Genomic DNA, 17,929 nt, shown 5'->3' with positions numbered 1-17,929 from the left:
AAAAAAAATGGCATCTATGGAGAGCGGAAGAGTTTTGCTTATATATATATTTTTTAATTTTTTTTCAACGTTTATTTATTTTTGGGACAGAGAGAGACAGAGCATGAACGGGGGAGGGGCAGAGAGAGAGGGAGACACAGAATCGGAAACAGGCTCCAGGCTCTGAGCCATCAGCCCAGAGCCCGACGCGGGGCTCGAACTCACGGACCGCAAGATCGTGACCTGGCTGAAGTCGGATGCTTAACCGACTGCGCCACCCAGGCGCCCCAACTTATATTTTTGAAAGAATAAAAAAGAGAAAATATTTCTCTGCACCAGTCCATTCTTGCAAGACCCTATAAGAAGTAAAGTGTGAGATTGTATTTGCTGACTTAGAGTCTGCTGAATTTGGAGTTGTTCTTCCCCTAAAGCCAACGAGTTACCTCTAATAATATCCATCTTTCAATTTTACCCACCCCTCATGCTCCCCTACCAACCCTTCTGTGTACACACATCTTCACTACCTCAGCTGGAAATAATTACAGTGTGGGGAAGGGAGAGGGATTCATTCTGGGCTATGGAGTCATTTCCTTGCAGGCTTGGGAATGGCAGGGATGATTCCTTTCGTAATAAATTCTAGTCCTGGCTCTTGCATCTAATTCCCAGGTAGGTACAAATGAGCATTAGTTTTTGCATCTGGGAATGTGGATAATGACAACAACCAGCCTTCCCTAGGGACCTACATACATGATTAACTCTACAGGAAAATACTTAGAAATCCATTTAAGGTGGGAGATGCTTTATTAATACATTTTGTCTGCTACCACTTCATTATTATGACTGGGCAGGAAAACAATTCTTCATATGGGCTCTTTAAGATGTTCATTTTATACCAGTCTGCATGTCATTGATCTAAGACAGTCAAATCATCTTTGTCTCTGACCATGAAGGGAGGGTGCTGAGCTGCAGCATCTGGCAGGAAACCCAGCAGAGCTCAGGTAATCCTCAGGTTGGAGATAGAAAAGCCACTTGCAACCTCATACCTTCTCCGTGAGTCAAGGGGCCCAAACTTTATTCAAAAAATGGAAGTTTAGAAAGTGGTGAAAGACCAGAGATGCCCGCACAATTAACAAGCCAGAATCCATTTCATCCGAACTCCTTATTGAAGTTGTTTGAGTAGATGAAGATCAAAATCATATGTCAACTCCCTGCCCATCCCCTAATCCCTAAATATAACCAACACTTAGTGGCTTATCCTATATCCTGTCTCTTGCTTCATAAAAACTGCTAGATTTATTTTATTTTTCCCAGCACATCCAAGTTAATGAAAAAGGGATGACAGTCAGAGCAATTTCATTATTTGTGTTCTTTATAAAAACAACTTCCTTTCTGCCTCCTGGAAAGCAGCATCCTAACAAGCGCCCACCTCCACCTTCTTCCCCCCATCTCCCTCTCCTTCCTCCCTCCCCTCTTGGATACACATATACTGTACACATAAATCAACTTGTCACAGCTTGTCTCTGTGCTGACAGCTGTAATTGCTTCAGGTTATAAAAATATCCATAGGACAATGCTTTTCAAGCTCACAGACACACACACACCTACACACACACTGCCAGAGCAAACGAAAATGCTCATACTCCCTTTAATGATCCCATGACTGCAAAACAGAGGGAGTGCAGGAGCTCTGCAGTGCAGACCCCAAAGAGCTGGCAGGCAAGTGAGGAGACAGGGGTAGAGGGAGGCTTCTGGCATCAGCAGCATCTACACACTAAAAGCAAGGTTGGAATAGGAAATTCCCAGTGAAAGGGAAATCAGCTGTTGTTTTTGTTTCACTCTATGTTACCTACAGAAAGCTGGGGCTAGCTAAAGAGCTATGAATATTCCATACACACGGAAGACCAAAAGAAGAGCACTAGCTTAAGAAATGCCAGTTCTGCTTCTCCTTCTCTAAAAAGGCTAAAGGCCCCCCTCTCCTGGTAGAGATTCCAAACAGGAGCTCAGGCAGGAAGATAAGATGCAAGGCAGTTACAGTGGTGTGGCACCGAGTAGATATTGAAAAGTTTAATCAGAAAAGGTGGTGTGGATCTGAATAAAGAGATGTCTCTAGGGGAACAGGGATGGGCAGAACTCTGGAAAATACAGGCTATTCTTTTCCTCCTATATGAATATAAGATCAAAATAAAATCGTTGTTCATCTGGGCTAGAGTCCAGCATGTTAGGATTTCAACAGAAAGAGCAAAAGAGCAACTTGAAGGAGGGGAAGAAGCCTCTAAGGAGAAAAAAGGGGTCACGAATAGAGAGGATAGAAAAGGAGAACAGGAAGAAGTGGCAAAGGTTAGGCTATCTATGGACTTTGAAAGCTATACAACTTTCTAAGAGGTGCATAAAGGGGAAAGATGGTCAGAAGAATAATCGGTAGGTAGACGGAAAAGTAAGGAGGAGCACAATAAATGATTAAATTCAAAGCACCAATAAAGAAAAAGCCAGATGCCTAAATGGGAACATCTCACAAGCCAGGGGTCTTTGGGGCAGAATCTTTCCTAACCTAGGTTTTGGGTCAAAATAAGACCCTGGAGTCACAGAATCACAGAATGATATGGTCAGAGGGGACCTTGGAAGATATTTCGTACAACCCACTCATTTCATAAGGGTGGAGGGTTGAACCCAGGATGGAGTTATTACTGTAAGGACATAAGGGTAATAACTGGTAAATCAGAACTGGAACTCAGGACTCATGGCTCCTGTTCCAATATAGCTTTCTGCTACACCTGTCGGGTAAGGACACTGCTTAAGAGCTAACTAATAAAATATCTCCTTTGGCTGCTTCATCTATGAGCAAGAAGGAGAACTACAAAAGAAGTGATACTATTACTGCCAAGAATACCTCTGGGCATCCAATTATTCAGATGAATTCAGTGCGTTCAGTAAGTATGGACAGGTAGACTTTGAGCTCCTCCTATGTACCTGAAATCACTTTGGAGTTAGTGATACAGAAATGAAAGACATAGCCCCAGCCTTTGATTTGCTTGTAGTTTTGTGTTATTAGGTTTGACAGTGGTTTTATTTGTATTTACACTCATGAATTTTGAAGTTATCATGAACTTATCCCCACGCTCCCTATGAGCCCTTGAGAATGTTCACAGTGCTAAGAAAAACAAACTGGTGGGGGGGATGCCTGGGGGGGCCCAATCAGTTAAGCATCCGACTCTGGATTTCAGTGCTGGCAGTGCAGAGCCTGCTTGGAATTCTCTCTGTCCCTCTATCTCTATGCCCCACCACTCCTCTCTCTCACTCTTTTTCTCTCTCAAAATAAATAATCATTGAAAAAAGAAAAAACCTGGAATATACCTCCCTCTTAGAATCAGTTTGTCCCATTAGCTTGTCCAGATTTCCAGGCACTGACCATGGTTTCCCGAACTTAATTTAAAATGACATTAGGAGGGGAGAGGTGATCTCAAGGATTTATAAACATAAGTGAGAAATTCATCTATACAACAAACAGGCATTTAGTGTTACACTAGCTATGGGATAGGCAGGGCATTGAAACTGTGATGAGAGAGAGAGAGACAAAAACAAAATCAACCTAAGACTTACCTTCATAAATCACACTGTCCAGCAGGGAAGACAGATAGTAAATAAATAATTTTACAAACCAGTGGATACAGTTGTGATAAGCACTTTGAGGGGGAAATAGAGAATGCATATGACAGAAGGGTCTTGTGGAATCTGGAAGATCAGGAAACATTTCCCCAAAAATGACTTTATACTGGGACTTAATAGTGAGGAGATGAAGAGGCAGGTGGTGTGGGCGGGAACCTCGTTGTAGGCAGACAGGACAGAAGCCACACAGCCCAAGACCAGAAAGAGCATGAGCAGAAGCTGCCTTTTATATTCTCAGATTGCCCTCATGTAAACTAGGGATGGATATGTGTAAAGTGCTGTGATTGAACATCTCTAACTCTTCCAGCATTCTGTGTTCATTCACTTATGAATTTATTCAGTACAAATGCATCAGTGAAGAATGACCATGGGCTTTGGAATTGGACAGCCCAGAGGTCAAACACTCATCATCTCCATTATTAGCTGTGTGACCTTGACTTGAGGAAATAATCTCATTTGTAAAAATAATGGTAAGAATGGTGCCTACCACAGAGTGTTGGTGTGATGAAGAAATAAGACAGTAGATGTGGAGAGTTCAGCAAAGGCCTATTACACACACTGCAGGGGTTGAAATGTGGGAGCCACCGTGCTTCTACATCAAGACTGGCAGGGACAGAGGAGTGCCAGACCTGATATTCATTCAGAGAACCCAGGGGCAGTCTGCTGAGTGTAGGCCTGTGAGCACCGTGAGCATACAGATGCTGAGAGGTTTCATCACAGAGACTGAGCAGACACTTCATGCTGAGATGTGGTCATAAAAGGAAGTAGCTTAGCCTTCAAACCAGGGCAGGAAGAAGATGACCCTCCAGCTCCCACCGTAGTGTCTCAAACTCAATGCTCCACAAAAGCACACAGGATATAGGCCTATGGGAAATGGCCTGTGTTTGGGAAAGAGAAGAGGGCTTTCTCTTCCTGGGAATTTTTGTTTAAGTTTATTTATTTTGAGAGACAGAGAGAGTGTGAGCAGGGGAGGAGCAAAGAAAAACAGAAAGAGAGAGAGAGAGGGAGGGAGAATCCCAAGCAGTCTCCAAGCTGTTAGTGTAGTACCTGAGGCGGACTTCAAACACATGAACCCTGAGATCATGACCTGAGCCAAGATTAAGAGTCAGCTGCTTAATTGAGCCACCCAGGCGCCCCAGCCTGGGAACTTTTATCTGTCTTGCTTCCACATATAACTGAAAGGTAGTGAAAGAACCTGAAGACAAGACAAGATCCCTCCATCTTATCTTTAAAGGAGCAGTCCCCACTCCTTCCACTCCTTCCATAAACCTTTACACCCTTCTTTGTTCCTGTGTGCCTGATGCCTGAAATCAAAGCCTTCTCAGGTCTAGATCTTAGACTCGTCATTTGATAATAATATCCTGTGCCTGCCTTACCTTTCCTAATTTCTACCATTTAACATCCCAGAATAGTGCTTCAGGACCAGCTTCATTCCCTCTGTAGAAGGGTGGGAGGGTTCCATGCAGACATCCATCTAGTGCATAGACCCAAGACAGCAGTTCTAATGTTTACAAGAGGCAGCCCTGCCAGAGTCGGGTTGGGGTTTCTCATAGAGAAAGAAACCTCTCACCAGCCCCGAACTTGGAAGTTAACATCCCAGATCAAAGGAATTTGGCTTGTTTCTACCCTTGAATTTTTTCTCCCCAGAGGATTTCCTTTTACTCATTATCTCATTAACCTTTTCTCTGCACTTTCTTTACTGGTTTGACTCCATATTCCCCAACCAAGATCAGTAACAGAAGAGACAAAAATTTGCTCAAAACATACAGATTCATTGTACTTTTCACTGGAGGTGACATTTTATAAATATGGTTTTGTAAACCAAAGGACCTGTGTTCTAGTTCAACTCAGGCCTTCATTAGATCACCTTAGATAAGTCACTTCACTTGCTTTAAAAAAAAATTAGTTTCTTTTTCCAAATTTTTACTTGTCAGAAGAACCAAAATCTTTATGATATATGGGACTTTCTGAAAATCTAATGCCTCCTAATGCATCTAAATGGGCTAGGGCACTTTTGAAAGTTAAAAGTACTCCAGAGCAAGAGGGCAGCTCAGGGTAGGGCTAGGGGTCCAAGGTATTGCATCAAGCATGCCATCTGCTGGCTGCATGAGGGTGCTCCGTTCACTTCCGCTTTTCTTCTATTCCAAGAGTTTGGATTAGGTGACTTCCAAGGGCCCTTCCAACTCTCATAGCCTATAGTTTGAGTGCTTCTCGACACTCTCCTCAAAAGCACTTTATCCTTCATACCCACTTATCAATCCCTCCTATAGAGAAATAGCCCTCCTACTCATGTCCTTCTACTTTCTCCAGAACCAAGGTATGCACTTCACAGTACAGAACACGATTGAACAAAGTAATAAATGAGCTGCCCTGCATCTAAGGCAAGCTGATGGCAGAGCCAAGATGATTAAAATTCTTCCGATAAAGGGTTTCTTTAAGGAAAAGAAAATCCCACAATGCAACCAGCAATGTTAATCTTCAATAAATACGCTGTTAATATTTAACTGGCATTTATTTAAACTTACAGTAACTGTCCTATTAAATCTAAATTAATTGCCCATTTGGGAATCTTCCCCTAAAGCCTAGCTGGGACATGGCTGTCTAGATCATAGTCTATGCTAGGCATCCAGCCATAAAAGAGAATATTTAAGCCATGCTTTTCAGACTAGACTATTAGAATATCATGGTTGGAAGAGTCTTAGAGGTCAGCTTGAATAGTAAGTTTTATATCCTGTGTCTTTTGACTTTTTGGGGTCCTGTTTTTCCCCATCTATACAGTAAAGCTTATTGTATGTTTCCTTTCTCTCTCTTTGTCTCCTCTTTATTTTTATTTTCTCTCTCTCTCTCTCTTTCCACTCTGTTAGTAATTTTTTTTTTCCCTCTTGGACTTCATGTTTGAGTTTTGTTCTGCTGTGTTTTTGTCTCAATCTCTCCTGAGTTTCTTAGGACTCATTTAGGATACTTAGCAAATTCTATATACACTCATATATATGTATATGTACACATACACATACGTGTAAGTTATACATATATTATTCTAAGTGTCATAAAGACCACTTTATAATAACAGTTGTACATAAAAGAATAAGAGCTGTGAAGGAATCCCTGAATCACACTGCTTTAGAAGGGGCAGCAGGAGTGTAATTGGGTAGAAGTGATCTTTGCTATCCCTGGGATCAATCAATATTTTTTATTATAAAAGTGGTCCTGGCTAAACTTCTGGGATGCTATTTTGCCTTGATTATAACACATTTACAACATTTCTACATCAAACACACACATGAACACACTCACTCTCTCACTCACTGGTTTCATCAAGTCTGTTTACTAGTGAAACATGGGGATTAAAAATAAACATGCAATCAGATGGGTTAGTGTTCAAGCTGAGTTAACTTTCCTCAAGAAGTGGGAAATGATTGGGATAAAAATAATTGATACTTGGATTTCTATTTTTTTTAATTTTTTTTAACGCTTATTTATTTTTTTGAGACAGAGAGAGACAGAGCATGAACGGGGGAGGGTCAGAGAGAAGGAGACACAGAATCCGAAACAGGCTCCAGGCTCTGAGCTGTCAGCACAGAGCCCGACGCGGGGCTCGAACTCACGGACCGCGAGATCATGACCTGAGCTGAAGTCGGCCGCCCAACCGACTGAGCCACCCAGGCACCCCTAGGATTTCTATTTTTTAAATATAATAAGGTTTTCATTTTATTTTTTTTAAAGCTTATTTATTTATTTTGAGAGAGAGAGAGAGAGAGAGAGAGAGAGAGAGAGAGAGAGAGAATCCCAAGCAGGGTCCACACTGCCAGCATGGAGCCAGTTGACGGGCCCAAACTCACAAGCCAGGAGATCATGACCTGAGCTGAAATCAGATGCTTAATCAACTGAGCCACCCAGGTGCCCCTGACTCTAAAATGGCTAAAGGTGTAGGACCCTAAGTTCAATTTGTAAATTGTTCGTTGTTTGCCTTGCCAGGCCTGGAGACTGGGTGGTGGTGGAGAGAGGGATAGAGCCAGAGATGGACATGAGCAGGGGAATATGGGGGCATGGATAAGGAAAAGGTGGGCAGATTGGAAGGCATCCCCCATATTTTTAAGAAGACTAAACACGTTCTGAACTACTTGCTTGAGGAAAGCCTGCATTGGCACTGCTTACAAAAGTTATGCTTCTTTGTGTGTCTAACTAAATACACAAACCATCCTGCTTCCTTTTTCCTCCTTCTCATCAATCAGTGTCAAGTGAGACTAAAGACACTACCCCATCCTTCATCCATGTACTATCTTCAGTTAAAAAAAAAAAATTCTCCACAAAGTGTCTTTATGTTTTATTTTATCCAGTCTTAGAAATTCAAGAAAGAATTGAACACACTTCTGTAGGCTTCTGCACCGTCCTGACTTTTACTTTATCTGCACATCTATATGCATTATCATTAGGAGTTTGGGGACGTTCTCGGTGAAGGAATGAAGGTTGCAGTTAGAACCTCTCATTCCTCCTGAGAGTCGATGTGGGCTTTCCCTCCTGGGAGGAAATGCTTCCCCTACACCTTTTGTACGCTTTCTTCATCTAGTTAACCCAAAAGCTCCACATGGTGCTACAGGTAGTGAAAGTCAGAGCAATTTGTGAATGGCTTGGAGGAGTGGACTTAACTTGTGTCCAGGTAGCTTTGAACCTGGCGAGAACAGAACGGGCAAATGTTTTGAGTGTGCATGTGAATAAGGAATAACACGTGAAAATAATTTACCTAGGTTTTCACAACAGTTTTGACAAGGTGTCAAGATCAAAGACACCTTCAAAAACAAAATGGGTAATGAGCTATCTTCTAAAGCTATCTTCTTTTTCAAAGGTGGAGAATTAGCTTAACATTAAGGCACAAATCAAGGATAGACTGACATGTTTCTATATGGGAGGTATTAATTCTAGATTCTCTAAAGGATTGTGGCTGGGACCAGCCAAATGTAATATTTTTATCAATGATCTGTCAAAGGGAATTCATAGAGAGCTCTACCAAGTTTGCAGAAGTCATGAAGTTCCCTTAAGTAATTAAACCTGCAGTTGACATGGATGAGCTTCAAACCATCCACAAAGTTCTGAGAGTGTGTAGAGAAGTGGGCAAATACAATACAACATGGTTTAGGGAAAAACATCTAAAGTGTGCTTCTAAGATGCTGGACTATGGGCAGTGGAATAAGGAACAGTGATCAGGAGTGAGCTGAACATGGATGTCGGGGTTAATGGCTTTGGCTTGAAGGCCGAGCTCTTCAAATGGCTACTTTCACCTTGGATAATTTTCTTACCTCCCAAAGCCTCAATTTTCCCCTCTGTTAAATAAGAATATCACCAACCTCATATATTTGCTGTGAGGATTAAATGAGATAGTATTTGTAAATTACCCAGTTAAAAACCTGTCATGCAGGAGCCAAAAATGGTGGCTAGTGAATATTTTCTCACGACACAGGCAAAACACGTTGGAAATAGCTATGGCCAGCGGTTCCCCAGCTACGATCCTTACAACACATTTTGGAATATAATACTGTGGATTACTGTCTGCAGATATCAGGATATTTTGCCAAAAGAGAGAGAGAGAGAGAGAGAGAGAGAGAGAGAGAGAGAAATGTTGAGCCACACATTTTATGAAACATATTGGGAAAAATAAAAACAAAGAAAGAGACGTTACCTTTACTCAAAATCACTGTGCACGATTTCTTCAAATATTACTGATAATACCTATTATTGTGGCTCACAAATAACAAAGGAACCTCATGCACCCAGTATCTGAAGCCAGAAATCAGGAGTCACCTTCAATCTCTTCTCCCTCACCACAGCCAACTCTCACATAATTCAATCAGTCTTTCTCGTGGCTTCTTCATCAAAATATCTTTAATATCTGGCCAGCTTTCTCAACCTCAGCTGCCCAGCCCTGGACTATGGCATCATAAACTCTTTATTTTCTTCTTTGTATTTGTAAGATTCTCTCTCACATGGATTTTTTTCAGTTCTATTTCAAGCTAAAGATCTGATATAAAGTTTTCCTGAAAACCTGACCATATCACACTGCCAATTCAATCTTTAGTGGCTTCATGCAGCAATTTGAATAAAGCCCCCAATCTGTTATGTGGTTTCTGAGAACCTCATGACAGTGGCTTCTGTTTTCACTGTTTTCTCCTGTCACTTCTTCCCTTATAGAGAGCCACACCAGTCTTTATTTTAATTTATTATTTTTTAATCCCTCATAGGCTCCTGTTTCTCAACTCAGGACTGTTGCACATGCTGGGTTCCTGCCTAGCATACTGCCACTACATTTATCTAAGTTCTATTCATCTTTGTAAACTCTAACTTCCTCCTAAAGACCTTCCTTTAACTGTTCCATTCGATTAGGGCAAATGCTCATTGTACAAGTAATACTTGTAATCATTTAAATTGTGTCTTTCCCTCTCTTATACTCCTGAAGCCTAACACAGTACTTAGCGCATAATAGGTTTCTAATAAATATTTGTTGAATTATAGTGACCAGTACATCTGGGAAAAATTCAAAAAGTAAAAGATTTTCTGGCAGGGATTTCCACTGGAGAAACATCAGGAAGATGAAGACATTTGGTATTCATGAAATGTAAGGATAGGGTGCACATGACTTCATGACCAAACTCTGGCTGGAAATAAAAGGAAAGGAACCCCAAGAAATTGAAAGATGGTAGTGTAAGGGTAAAGACAAGCATGCCTGTATAAAAGGTTATACAGGCAGAAATAATACAAAGGGAAGTCTGGGATAAATTAATAGGTGACAGACTTATATTGATTTATTAGGTTAGGGGTACCTGATGTATACCTCTAACCTTTGAAGTAGGATTCCCATGCAAAACTGCTACTGTCCAAAACAGGTAACCAGGACATCTGAATGGATGTGACCCGATGTGACCTTTCAAATGTCATCTTCCCATCTACTCAGTAATTCTATTGTCCACATTGCTAGAGATAACGGAATTTTGCTTATCCTTTTCCCCTGCACACCCATTCTAGAATATTTTTTTGTTTACACTTGGTAAGAGCATTTTTTAAATGCTGCAAGAAAATGTGTGTATGGTTTCTGTGAAAAATGAACCCTGAGTGAAGGGAAAGTCTTCTTTGGGCAGAATTAGTTGGACTTCCTTCTGATTTTATCTTCCTCTTCCTTGGCTATTTCCTCCATGTCTGACTCCTGACTTCTGTTCCTAACAATGTCTTAGGAGACCTAGTCTACCCTGCACTCCCTATTTCCTCAAGCATTACTTTCCAATGTACTTTGAGCACCTCCCTCATCTCCCTTGACTTCCTCCTTCTCACAACTGGAAGAATGGGATTACAATATGTGTCTTTAAACTCCTGGTCCCATGGTCTTTTTTTTTCTCCACCTCAGTGCTTCCCTATGTCAGCCTACCTTCCAGGGCATGATGGGGAGTGATCAGTTTTACATACAATTCTTTATTTTTCACGCTAGCGGAAGATAACTGTAGCAACCATAGTCCAAAACAATAGATAATGCCCAGGCCTGTGTGCCCAGCTTATGCCCTCCATGATTTGCTTCACTATAACTGCATTTGGGAACCTCTGTCAGTAACCTTCATTTCCTGAGCCATAGCTGGGGCCTTAGCACTCCAGAGATATGGGAGGCCCAAGACTAGAAATGCTCCAGAAAATTTCCCCCAAACAAGGTTCACAGAAGTTAGTTGGAAAGATTGTTTCTGATTTCCCTGCTGGGGTAAAAGCACCCTTCTCACATTTATGCTGCAAGTCTATGCTGGGGTAAGTGGTATGATACAACAGAAACTGGCACGCTCTGGGTCCAGCCCCCAAGGTTACAGTTTGCTGCAAAGACTAACATTATAAATAATTGTACAGGTAATCAATGAATCAGAAGTGGAATACATATTACAAAGGGAAAGTGCAAGATTACAAGAGAACAGAAAAAGAGTGTCTTATTCAGAATCACTCCATTTTAGCACAGAGCAAGGTAAAATATATGCAATAATAAATCAATGTAGGGCAAATGATTGAATGAGTAAACATGTAAAAACACCTAGACTCTGAAGTCTCAATATTCTTCCACGAATTTCCATGAAATTCTTCCATTTGGGTTGTCCCTCCCCCTACACAGACATCTCTACCAGATCCCTTCCCTTCTTCCAAGGGCCAATAGACTTCCAAGGAACTGAGGTGCCCTTTGCATGTTCTTATTTTTGTCAGCCCTAAATAGGAGAAGCATATAAATTAGGTATTATAAATATTTTCAGTGCACTCATTTTGCTCTTGGGAAAGCTAGCTCACCACACTCATGAAAAATCCACTCTAATCCCTACATCCAACTTATGACCTCCTCGCACACTCCATGCAAGAATAACATTAATAATAATCAGACTATTAGCCAGAGTGCTTGGTTTGAACCTGAAAAATTTGAGAAATTATCTTATAAATTATTTTCCAAGGATACCATCTTTAGGCATTAACAGCCACAACTGACTCTGAATTCTGGGAATTGAGCATAATTACAAGGAAATTGACAGGACACAAATGCCAAGAATCCTGTTAACCTTTAATATCTTGAAAAAACTCTCTTTGTAATTATCTCTTTCCTTTGTCTTAAATGTTACTGATGAATATTTAGAGGTGTAAGCAAATATGGAAGTGGATGGATGGCAGAATCTTCATCTTTGTTTGGAATCCCAGTTTTCCAGGCATTCCATACAATAATGAAGTGCTAAATAGAGCACTTGGAATTTGACTATTTCCGGAAGGTGTTTCCATCTTTGTATTTGCTCTGTTCCAGTTCTCTGCTTATAATTCTCCACACTGAGTAGAAGCTCCTTTGCATTAGTAATTATAGTGAAAATGTAGGTCTGAGGCATCCGGTGTCTAATGCAATTCCTGACCTGTTCTATGTCTTTGGAAAAGTCACTGCACCATTTTAGTGCTTGAGATTTCCTTTCTGTGAAGTGAATATAATGACATTTAGCTCTAACAGCAACAATATTTGCATAGTGCTTTAAACTTTACTGCGGATATTTACATCCCTTATCTCACAGGTGTAGGAATGTCTCCTGCATTTTTTCCCTCCTTTCTGGAATTCACTACCACTAAGCCTGCCCTTGTCTCTTTTCTCTATTATTTTAATTAAATCTTAACTCACGTCTCTGCCCCCAACCCTGCTTCTACCTAAACCAGTGCTTTCTTATAGAGACCAGATAGACTCCTTGGGGGTGGTCAAAAGTTGGGAGAAGAAGGATTGTCACCATAATTGTGGAGACAGTCCTGCCACTTAGTGCATGGGGGACAGGGAGGCTAGACACTCAGCAATGCATAGGATATTCAGTCACAGATGTTGAATGCCTGTCTGGCACTGAGGTGAGTGAAACCTTTTTTTTTTTTTTTTAATCTAAGCTTAAGATGTATTCCATTTGATATATAAACAGAACATTTTTCAAAGTTTTAATGCTTCCTAATCCTCCAGAAATGAAACTACCTGTAAACTCAGGGAAGAGTGTGCTTTGATTTGTTTACCAATTTGAACATCACCAGTTTGAAAGTTCACGTGACCAATGGCATTGCTTCTCATAGTATTTAAGTCACCAATTCTATGCCCCTTTATCTCTATTGTAGCCTTCACATTCATGGAGAGTCTATATAGTGACACAGGCATCTACACATCATTACGTCCTGTGGTATTGTTGTGCCGAAAGATTTGTTTTACACTTATTTGATTATCAATCATTTTCTCTGTATTTCACTTGTAGATTGAATTAGGACATCATATAGGCCATTTTTTAAAGTGTGTGCATAGGTAGCTTATTTTATCTATGAAATTAATTTTGCATAGCAATAAGGAAAATACAAAATAGTTCTCAAATAACAAATAAGATTTGGATCAGGTAAAATAGATAACTCCTGATAAAAACAATTCCATACACAGGAAGTAGCTTTGTCTTTCTAAAGCATAGCTCAGTAATGTTTGTTATGTGTTCAGAAAATTTCAGTGTTTCCTTGCCTATGACATATAGTTCAAGTTCCCAAGTTTGGCAGTCAAGGCCCTTAGAAGTATCCCAAGGCAACTGTCTAGGCTCAGTCTCTGCAGTGGCCCCACCTCCACACTCATCCATCATCCCATGACTCCTCAGTTTCCCTGAATATCTCACACTTTACTGCTTGGCTTTGCCAGAATTCACCTCCCTTCTATCCACAGTTTTATAAATCCCACTCAGTGTTTAAGGGCCAGTTAAAATTCTGTTTCCTTCAGGGGCACCTGGTTGGTCTGTTAAGTGACCAGCTGCTGATTTTGGCTCTGGTCATGATCTCATGGTTCGTGGGTAGGAGCCCCACATAAGGCTGTTTGCTGACAGCTTGGAGCCTGCTTGGGATCCTCTCTCTCCCTCTCTCTCTGCCCCTTCCTCGCTCATACATGCTCTCTCTCTGTATATATATTTGATTGTATATTTGTCTTAAGTCACTTAAGGTCTCTGAAGGCAGGCACTATTTCTTGTTCATTTTTGTACCACTCCAAGGCTTGGCAAAGTACGTGGCCCAGAGTATGAGGTCATTGGATTGAACTGGCCTTCCAGTAATTGAGAGAGATAGACTAGGTACTATTATCTTTATTTCACACATGAGGAAATTGAGCTCCAAATGAGTTCTGAAAGGTTATTTTATGCAGAGCATCTGATGAGCCATGATATAGAGGGGGAACATATAATTACCTCCAGCTCATATGAGGCTGGCTCAGATCTGCCCCTAGAAATACATCTAGAGAGGCTGGCCTACATTTTTGCCAAAAGAAAACAAAAATTTCCATTTCTAGGTCAGCTCTCCGATGTAAGGGTTTGGATTTGTATCACTCTATATGCCACTGATGATAACAAATCTTCTATCTCTTAAAACCTTGTCACCAAACAGAGCTGCAGGTTTCCCCCTTTTAACATTATGTTCCCAACAGAATTCAGCCAGAAATAAGACATGGGTTTCCCAGAAACCTTCTCAGGCTTGCCTGGTGGTGGAAGGGTCAGGCTCCAGCTGCGCTTCCTGGCACAGCTCCAGCCTTGACTAAGCCCATCCATCACAGCCGAAGCCTGCCCTTCTCTCACGCTGCTTGAGTTGGAAATGGAAGTGGCCTTTTAACAGAACATTGTCTTAGGATTGTATGAAGCAAGGCTGACAGAGAAAGGAAGATTCATTCCTGACACCAATCATACTAATATCTGTCACCAAAATGACATTTTCCCTTTAATGATGAAAAATTCATCAGGAAAGAGGGAGGAGAATGAACAACTTTCATATGCTGCTCTGGTCTGATAGGGAGGCAACCTTTGCTGCTGCTGTGGGTGGTTTGCAATTTGAGGAGATGGGAGAGAGAATGGCCAGTTGGTTACTGAGCAGACACAACTGGTACTTGGTTTGGAAGAGAAGGGTACAAGCAGATGGAAGCCTGTGGGTTAAGCAGTGTTGCTGAACATCTGACTAATTTCCCACGATGTCTTCTGCTTGGTTTTTCCATAGAATTACACCCATTTCTTTCAAGGCCAGACAGGGGGTCAGTAGTGATTTGCAAGGCCACCATATACATATTTTACCATATCTGGTTTTTCAAAGCAAGTAAACCTCATGGGAATGCAAAGCTTCTGCCTGTCCCCAAGCCCTTGTTCACATATTGTCTGATGCACACAAATGCTACAATAAAGGAATCCAGTCCACAAGGCAGGGATCATGTTCATATCCTGGAGGGTCTGCAGTTGGGGATGACCCATCGGTGGGAGAAAGCACTACAAAGCCACCGCTTTACAGCCTGAACATGCAATGAGGCAGGGACTGCAGAGACACTAATGAGGCAGGCATATCACTGGCAGTTGGAGAGAAGCTGCCCAATTGTCTCAGGTGTTCACAGAAGTAACTATTTCCAAACAAATCCCACATCTTTATTTACAAGTCCATTGTTTACAAAGATGCTAGATGCTGGTGGCTGTATAAAATGATTTTATTCTCCCCTCCTTTCTTTTCTATTGGCAGAGTCTACCTCCCACAACAGAGGCTCCAAATGCCAGAAATTCACTATCAAGTGATGCTATGGATGACCACATTACATAGTAAATTAGTTGGATATCCCCCACTAACCAAAAAGAAGGAGGTGCACTCTTCCAGACCCCCACTGATCCTGTCTTTGATCATGGTCAGGTGATGGCGTGCGGGGTGGAAAAAGGCAGCCACTTCCCACTCATGGGATAAAGACTGACATCTCAAGCATCATGAAGATTAACTGTGAGACTCTAGGTTGCAGGAGCTGTTGCTCAGCTTTTGGACACCGTACCTCCAGGCTTCTCTGATGTCCTAATTTTCTAAGCCTCCATTAGTAAGTGTCCAGTTACTTGCTGCCAAAAAATCCAAAGTTCCAAAGTACTATGCTCCCACTTAATCAGGAAAAGTGTATCAACTTTATGAGCATGGCACTCTACTTTAGATTCCTTTACTCAGCCTTGAACTGCTCTTGCTCTGTAGGCACACACCTCCTGCTTTCTGCTGCCAGCTTTCTCTTCCTCACTTTCATAAATACTGGCATATACAGGCTGGTTAATGCACCAAGAATCACACTACAACAGGATACTTCTAAAGCTTTTGTGCTTTTGCAATTCTTTATGCTGTTAATTAACACAACACCCACCCATTAGCTAATCTGCCAGCAAAGCAACACAGCATCATTATCTTCTTTATGGAAAAGGAAACTGAGTCATTTATGTCTCTATATTTGCATGAGTGGGCTTCTGGCTCCCCCTTTTCCTCCTCCAATATTCACGCTTTCAAATGTATTTTAGAGCAGCAGTGATGTGATTTCAAAAGGCCTTCACCTGAACAGTCGAGCCCCCAAAGTAACTGGTGCATAAGTGCATATTTTTAAAACCATAACCCTACTACAAATTCCTACAAACAGGCAGGACCACATGGTCCACGTCCTCAATTTTGAACAAATATGTTGTCCTTCTCTCATGTTCTTGGTTTTTTCTGCCTCCCTGGCAAACCAGGAAGAATCTTCTATCACAGAACTCAAAGGTTCAAAGTGACTTCTAAGCTCCAAAAATGACACTGGAGCTCTGCCTTAAGGGAGAGAAAGGATATGAGAGACTGTTCTCAGGGAAGGAACAGCAGGCGGGCAGGAGAAAAGCTTCCTGTCTGGAAGCAGAAGCGCTGACCTGGTGGACTCAGGCAGGCTGGTGTCCCTGCTGTGGGCCACCTGCCATGAGAAGCTCCAGCCTTTAGGAAACAGACATTTTTGCTCCTTGAAGGTGCAGGCTGGCCTGAGCACCACTGACAGGCCAGGACAAGGGAAAAGCACTATCAGTCCTGTCCACAATGTGATCCACTCCTTGAGAGGAGGGCAAACTGAATTTGGTCACCACAGGACCCTTAAATTGCCTCCATCATCACCTAAGTGCATTCACCCAGAGGGCAGGTCATGGTCACCCTTCGAGATGGCTATGCAGTCAAATGCCCAGTAGAAGCCCTGGAGGAATTCCATATCCAGTAGAAAATGCATGGAGGAAAATAAATGGAGAAGTCCCATGTTCTAACTTCAGTTAGAAATAGGCAAGCATTCCCTGACAGTAAAAGAAATTATACACTGCCAGACAGAAGCTATGCATGTAATTTTACATAAAATACACGTAATTTTAAGTTGCATAGCTTACTTTGTTTATGGAATGGCCCATGAACTTTTTAAAATAATGAAGATCATTTCCCTCCATACAGTTAAATTATTGGCAAAATAAATTGTATTTGTCATGTAATTTGATTCTCTCCCATATACCTTGTCTGGAAGAAACGTTGTTCCCATTTGACAGATGAGAAAACCATGGACCATATTTTTAGTGGAAACTGACAAAGTGCCCAGGGTAGAATGGGGAACATCTAGGTTTTAATTTCAATGTTCTAACTCAAAATTCAGGGCTCATTTTACTTGACTGTAGTTTAATACATTCAAGAATCTACTGTCCTTCCTTGAGGGACACTCCCTTTGCCATGGCCCAGGTGGTGGGGGGGAGGTTGGGGATGAGGAGCACCAGACAGGATAATGGGGAGAATTTGTGAAGGACAAATGGAAGGCTACAACTCAAGAGCAGATGGTATAAAAACCAGAACCATTATTAAGAAGCAGGCCCAGGATAGAATGTGACACAAAGAAAAGGAAGACAATCCAGAGTGTCTGAGAAATGTAAGAGGCCTGTCATTCATCTCCTGGGTGTCACTTCTGAGTTTCTGGAAAGGAGCATTTATTGTCCACAGA

This window comes from Lynx rufus, unplaced genomic scaffold, assembly GCF_022079265.1.
Source record: "Lynx rufus isolate CCGP_SWC_20201006 ecotype Redwood Valley unplaced genomic scaffold, mLynRuf1.p SCAF_9, whole genome shotgun sequence".
Classification (NCBI taxonomy): domain Eukaryota; kingdom Metazoa; phylum Chordata; class Mammalia; order Carnivora; family Felidae; genus Lynx; species Lynx rufus.
This window is presented reverse-complemented; position numbering follows the sequence as displayed.